Source organism: Lygodium microphyllum, chromosome 24, assembly GCF_053477565.2.
Source record: "Lygodium microphyllum isolate KBCC chromosome 24, Lygodium_microphyllum_v1.1.10, whole genome shotgun sequence".
In the NCBI taxonomy this organism is placed as follows: domain Eukaryota; kingdom Viridiplantae; phylum Streptophyta; class Polypodiopsida; order Schizaeales; family Lygodiaceae; genus Lygodium; species Lygodium microphyllum.
Window position 1 is genome coordinate 117,060,868 of NC_141158.1, and position 7,507 is coordinate 117,068,374.

The 7,507-nt window shown below is 45.0% G+C and overlaps 2 pseudogenes; one reads left to right on the forward strand and one right to left on the reverse strand.

The window, feature by feature from the left end:
- Positions 1–348: 348 nt before the first annotated feature.
- On the forward strand, positions 349–1,817 carry LOC148015550 (putative carboxylesterase 17; annotated as a pseudogene).
- A 1,346-nt stretch (positions 1,818–3,163) lies between these two features.
- Positions 3,164–6,849, reverse strand: LOC148015551 (ABC transporter C family member 14-like; annotated as a pseudogene).
- Positions 6,850–7,507: the final 658 nt, after the last annotated feature.

A 7,507-nucleotide genomic window follows, 5' to 3' on the forward strand; every position in this document is an offset into this window, starting at 1 on the left:
TGAGTCATTACTAAGTGAAAGAATGTGTGAACAAATTAAAACATTTATGCTTCACATCGCAACGCGAAACGCCAAAAAAAAGCTGACGCATAGCGTCGGCCCTGACGCGAAGTGCCGGGCTGAGTCTAGGCGCGGAGCGCCTAATCTACTCAAACAGGGTGAATGGCAGCCTGCGGGTGTAAGCGGAAAGGAGAGTTTACGTACCTTTTCGTGGCCCGTCCCGATCGGATGATGGGATGTCATTTCCTGTTCAAGAGTAAAGCGACCTTCTACGGGCAATCCCGCCGCCCGGCTCCCCGCAAGCCGACCTTTACTGTTCTACAGCAGTCCCGCAAGCTGATAAGAAGGTACCTGCCCACTGCCGGCCATTGCATACGTCCTACTGGGAATTGGATAGCCTCAACGATGAGCAGGACTGTCATAGACGGCCTTCCCGGTTTCATTACTCTCTACAGCGACGGCTCCTACGAGCGCCTCAACGTGGCCTCCGTCCCGTGCAGCTCCCGCGATGGCGCCGTGGCCACTGCAGACGTCCGCATTGACGCCCTCAATGGCGTCTGGGCGCGCATCTTCATGCCTCCTTTACCCACTACCTCCACCTTCACCGAGAAGGAGAAGCAGCAGCAGCAGGAGCTGGTCCCTGTCGTGCTCCACTTCCATGGTGGCGGTTTCTGCATCGGCAGCCCTTCGGCTCCCCTCTTCCACGACTTCTGCGAGAAGATGGCCGCCCGCTCCGGCTGCATCTGGATCTCTCTCCATTTCCGACTCGCGCCCGAGCACCCGCTGCCCGCCGCTTACGACGACGCGTTCGCTGCGGTGAGGTGGCTCCATAGCCGTGCTCGTCAGCAGCAAGGGGAGCTGCGGCGGCCTGCACATGTCTGCATTGGCACGGAGATCAGCGACGATGGCCGCCGAGCTGATGACCATCATCATCAAAACGGGAAAGGGTATCTGCAGCTGAAAGGCGAAATGAATGGAACACGAGCTGCTACGCAAAAGCCAGGTTTCGAAGTCGAAGCAGCTGCAGAAGACGGCTCCTATTCACCTCATGTGGAAACCCTAATCATGGCGACCGAGACCGAATATTCGGGATATTCAGAAAGCGGCCAATTTAATGCTGCAGGGGAAGCCCTGGGCCTGCGCTGGCTGGCTCGCCATGCCGACTTCTCCAGGTGCTTCCTGGCCGGCGAGAGCTCCGGAGGAACCATGGTGCATTTCACAGCGGCGAGAGCGTCCGCATGGGACGTGCGGCCCCTGCGTATCCGAGGCCTGGTCTTCATCCACCCGAGCTTCCTGCAAGGGGACCCCCGCCCCGACGAGGACACCTGCACGAGCTCGCCATGCCTGCAGTCCTTGTCCCGGATGGTGTTCTACCACAAGGCCTGCATGCCCCCCGGCGCGCCTTGGAGCCATCCCTTGAAGAACCCCTTGCATGCGGACGCCACCCCGAAGCTCTCTGATATTGACCTCCCTCCTGCACTGGTTATGGTAGCCGGCATCGATATGCTCCGACCAGGCGCATTGGATTACTACCAGGCCCTCAAACAGGACGGAAAGGATGTCAGCTCTTCGTCTCGCAGGAGGTTGGGCATTGCTTCCACCTGTGCACCCCGGGACCTTCCCCCAAGGTGCAGGAATTCGAGACGCGGCTTATCGAATTCCTCCATTCCTTCTGATCTTTTTACAAGACTTGCTGTAGGTGGGAGTCCATGGATTGCAGCGTTAGAGCCAAGACATGCTTGGGTTAAATTGTATGAGTCTGGGTGGTTAAGTTTAATATTGTGTGGAACTTTGATGTTAGAACTTTTGGAGTTGATGGAGCACTGGCTAGAGTTCGAAAGAGATGGCGGTCATTCATTGGAATGTCTTACATTCTTGCCCTTCAAGTCTCCGTTCTCTCAGCACTCTCTTCTAAATGGCTGGATTGAATCTCTCTCTTACAGTCCGCAGACTATACACTCGAGTGTTAAGTCTGCAATCGTGTGCTTCTGTACTTTACTCCGGGTTTCTATACACTCGAGTCAATAGACTTGGGTGTGGCGTAGCTCTTGGTACATATATATTCCATTAGAACTAAATGATGATTGTTGATTGTGGACTGACCAGCCTTTTCGAGAGACTTGTCATTGCTCATATCTCTTTACATCAATCATCAAGTAGTGACACATCCACGACCACAAGGAGCCCTTGCAAGTAATAATTAGACTATTCTAAAGTCTTTTAACTCAAGTAATCTCCTCTTATAATAAATAGAAGGGTTTTAACAAATGCCACATAAACTTTGCCTAATTACTTGGTGCACTTCTAAAAATTATAGCATGTTTATACATTGCATGGTTCTAAGTAGCACATTCATACCCAACTCTAATAAATTAACTTTATAGATGAGAACATGCTATAATATTTGGTACCTCTAAGAACTTCTAGTGGTGAAGACAACATCCTCTTTTGAGGAGGTACTAACTCGAGTAATGCCAACAATTGTAGCATGTATTGTGGGCATATGTTAATCATGGGCATATCTTTTGTTCAAACTCTTACGTCTCTTGCACAAACTCTCTCTTTTAGTTTACATGGCAGGGTCTGGGTCCGACTTGACCTACGGGTGGATACATTCTGGGTAATTTAAAAAATTGTCCATCTCAAGTCCACAAACTCACATCTTTCACTAGAGTACACCTTGAATCATATCTACTCCAAGTCAAAGTATTAGCTCACCAATCTACTTTTTTTTGCTAACAGTTGCTTGTTCCTAATTGTGTGTGGAGTTGCTTTCTCCTCTCCTCTTCCTCACAATCAACAAGTACTTGCAACACAAATATTTATTGCTTACTATTGTTGCAAACGATGTTACTATAATGAAATGGTTGCATCACTTCGCAAATATAACTTTTAAAAAATAGATTTCTATAAATGTGCAATACATAAAGCCATATTAATACTATATATGGTTGGGAGTTATTATAATTCTCTCCAAAGTTATCAAAGATAGGGTTCAAGCCATGCCTTATTGATTAAAGTGTGCATTGTTGTAGCATGTATTGTGGGCCTTTGTCAATTAGGGTCATGTCTTTTGTTCTAACACTATGCATCTTGCTCAAATTCTCTTTTTTGGTTTACATGGCAAGGTTTGGGTCGTTGATTTGACCTACAAGTGGATACATTATGGGTAATTTAAACAATCTTCCATCTCAAGTTCATGGACTTGCATATGAAACATAGCAATAGTCTCAGTAAAATGATGGATCACTGGTGCCTTGGTGACTGAATCTAGACGAGTGATCTCCCTTGATGAGTTAATGTAAAAAGTCTGCCAAAGTCCATTTGTAATCTATAGTCAGCTCTCCCACATTCCTCAGCCAAAACAGAACTCAAAAAAGCTATCCAAAAAATGAGAAGATGAAGAATATTAACCTGATACTGAAGATACACCCATCCAAGAGGTATTACCACAAAAATCACAGGCCATGTGACTACACATGTGACAACCACAACCCCAACTGTAGCAGCAAACAGCATTAATGCCAGTACAAAAGACAATGGCAGCAGGATATCCACTGTAGCCTGATCAGTAGATGCTTGCAAAAAGATAGGAAAATGTAAAAGTTGACTTATTCATGCACTGTAACGATCCAAATTAAAGCCATTTAAGTTTCAGAACATCGCAGTACAAGAACCTCAACACCCAACAGCTTGTGATTGAGAACTCATTAAATTGTCAGCAGTCCAAAGCACAGAGTGATTCAGTAAAGCTTACCCGTGTCAATATGCGGCCAGTCGGTGTAGTGTCAAAAAAACTCATAGGGGCTCGAAAGATGCTCTTTAACATGTCTGAGTAGAATGTCTGAGTGGTTTTCAAGCTGAAGAAGGCCATTAAAATGGCACGAGCTATTATTAGAATGTCTGAGCTTGCACGTCTTAAAAGTTTTGCACTTTCATCATAAGTTTCACTAAACTGAGTGGGAGGTGTGCCCACAGCAAACTCATCCACCTCCAAAGTTTCTGCATTGGCTTCATATCCCACAGAACTTATGGCTTTTTTATGAGCTGCCACTAGCGCTCCAAACTCAGCACCTGCTCTTAAAAGATCTATGTAAGTTCCAGCTTGCTGTATGACCCCATCTTGTACCACCTGCAAGTCAGAAAACACATTAGAAATCTGTTTTCATTGCATAGCAAGTGACTAGATCAGAACCAAGCCACCTCCTCATAATGAGAGGCATCCAAGCAAAGAGTTTTGTTGCTAAGATATCCATGAATAAGTGATAACAAACGTGAAAGAAAATCTTCTCGAAGCAACAAAAACACCTACCAGAATTATAGAGACCTAGGATTTACAGTGTGGCTCAGTTTGCCTTTAAGTTAGGATATGCACATTCCTATATAGGTTACCTGCAGTAATTCCTGCATGCAGAATTGTGCCCTACTGTTTGCAGCAAAAGAAAACCAAGCAGGCATGTGGATCACACACGCATGCTCTTTATTGATGCTTTAAATTTCGTGGAATCCAATCGAAGTTATAGCTAAAGCAGAGCTCTAAGCTTCAAGCATACAGACTTTTGAAACCTCAAAGCCACCAACTTAACAGTCTCAGGCCATGAAAAATGTAACACAAGTCACCGTGTTGGTGCAAAAGACTTACTAAAGAGCAAAGATCCTCCACAAATTAACATGATAGATGACAGCTACGTAAGAAGCAATAACGTGCCCTCTCCTGCAGGTAAAGACACACAATCAAGAACATACAACGAACAAACAAATCGAATAATACAACAAGGTTCCCCAGAACATGAAAACTGTCACAATAAGCACAGAAGGCATAGCACCTTGAACAAGGGAATATCAGACTTGTAAAGGTGGAAAAAATGGCAGATATAGATAATTCAGGCATTATAAGCCCTAAGTTAATGTTACACTCCAGAAACCCACGAGATTAGGGAGAGTAGATATGCATGTATGACAGTACAATTGCACAATTTCTGTTACTTTCAACAAGAAGGAAGGAATCTTGATTAGGACCCAATTCGTTTCTACGATAACAATGCCACATTGTTATTGTTTATTAGCAAACAAAAATACCAACTACAGTCCAATATTGGACTTAGAGAAACACAAAACCATGCAACCAAATATAAAAGCAAAATTCTTCCTACACATAAGAGACTTGCCAAGGAGGGTCTTACCAAAATAAGATCGGCTTTATGTAGAAACTCTACTTGATGGGTTACAAGAACTCTAGTCTTCTTTTCCATAGCTCCAAGCAAGCAATCCTGTTGAAGGGCATACATATGAGTTTCAGTACACAAATTCACGACATTAACGAGGCCAATGCTGCATTTTTGAAACTACATCGACAAGAAATCCAATGAGAAAAGACCTTGAAAATAGCAGAGCCTGTGTGAGCATCAACAGCACTAAAGACATCATCCAAAAAGTATACATCAGAATCTTGATACACAGCCCTTGCCAACTGGACTCTCTGCTTCTGTCCACCACTAAGGTTGATACCACGTTCACCTATCTGATCTGTTTGATCTCCGAATTCAAAAAGAGACATATCTTGCTCCAGAGCACACACTTTGATAGTCCTGTGATACCGTTTTCGATCCATTGGAAGACCAAACAATATATTTTCCTGAATAGTACCACTCTGGATCCATGCTGTCTGTGGGACATATGCAGTTCTACCACGAACTTGAACCTGCCACAAAAGTCATAATATGAAATAAATATGCAACTGGGCGCAATTTGTTTGCAAACAAAATGAGAGAGTGCACTGTGCAATAATCAAATATTTCACCTCTGAGGCAACTGTTTTAACTGGTTTTCACTGTGAAATGCTAAGCAGTAGTCTACTATTAACCTCATCCTAAACTTATAGCAAGGCACAGGTTACTTTCATGTGACAACCTCTCATTCTAAAGTGTAGGACCCAGCGGAAAAAGTCTATTTTAATGCATCAACCTCATCCTAAAATACTGGACGCAGAAAAAGAAACTCACTGTGCCTGAAAGCTTAGGCATTTCACCAAGCAAAGCAGATAGTAGTGAAGATTTTCCAGCCCCTACAGTTCCAACAATAGCAACTAGATGTCCTTGTGGAATCTTCAGATTGATACCACGTAGGATTGGTTTGGCCTCCTCCTCATCACAAGTAAACTGGCCATCTTCCACAATAATGGAATATCCGGGCTCACTGAGAGAATCCCTTATCACATATCCTTCCAACTCTTTGCTGATCATGTAGTTGTCAAGCCGATCAACAGAGACCAAAGCTTGAGATACAGAAATGATGGCCTGGGGAAATGTTTGGATAGGTTCTGCAAGAATGTTGAATGTAGAAATCACAGTGAAGACCTTGGCTGCTGTAAGATCAACATTGCACAGCAAACAAGTTGCAAATGTGACAATGGACACCACGGAGGTTGATAAAGTCAATACAGTTATGTTAGAGGCAAGGGCATAATGGAACTTAGCTAGAGACCCATACTCAGCCTTTCGACAATCCTCGATGCGTTTATGAAAATAGTCTTCCCAAGCTTACAGCTTGATAATTTTCATGTAATTCAACACCTCTGTGGTTAAGGGGAAGAAGAGGGAAGAGAGAAGAGGGAGAGAAGAGGAGCAAGAGAAGAAGAAGAAGAAGGAGACTAGGGTCACTGTGGACCCGCTCTAGGACAAGCACTATAAACCCCTTACAGAAAATTCTGATCATTTCCTGTCATAAAGGTTAATAGCTCATCTTGAAGAGGCCGTTGTCCCCTCTGACTTGAGCTCAAAAACTCATCAATCGGAGTTTCCTACAAAGAGTTATGCCCCTTTTACTGACAACAGGTCCTGTGGATTGCATCCGGATGGCTGGCCAGAAAGGCAAAAGCAAGGCCTAAGAGGAACTCCAGAGGGAGATTAGAGACTCCTGGACCTCATGAATGAGAAACCAAGCTCAGGAAAGATTACCATGGTGACATATAGGAGGAAATGCCTAAAACGGACCCGTATACCCTTCTCAATCACACCCTCTGCCACCAACATGAGCTCCGTCATATGGAATGCCACAATGATATGGTCACCAACCACCGCCAAATGATATCCAAGTTTGATGAAGCGATCAAGCACATGGCTATCTCAAACTCAAAGACTCAACAGACCTTGGAACAACTCACTACTCTTCACTACAAGGATTTGAGCTAGTAGCGACGCCGATTAGCGACGGCGGATAGCGGCGTCGCTATTGGCGTCGCTAATAGCGTCGCTATTTGCGTCACTATATGCGTTGCATTTGCGACGCAAATAGCGACGCGCCGCAAGGAAAAAAAGTGGCCAAAACCGAGCGCAGTTTTCATTTCACGTTTGCTCCATTGTGAGTTTTGAGAGCGAGAGCGAGGGAGAGAGCGACCATCGTGAGAGAAGGAGAGGAAGAAGACTTGCCGCCGCCGCCGTTGTTCGCGAACGAGAGGAGGAGCCTTCATCGCAAAGAGGAGCCGCCCCACGCTCGCCATATCTCATCG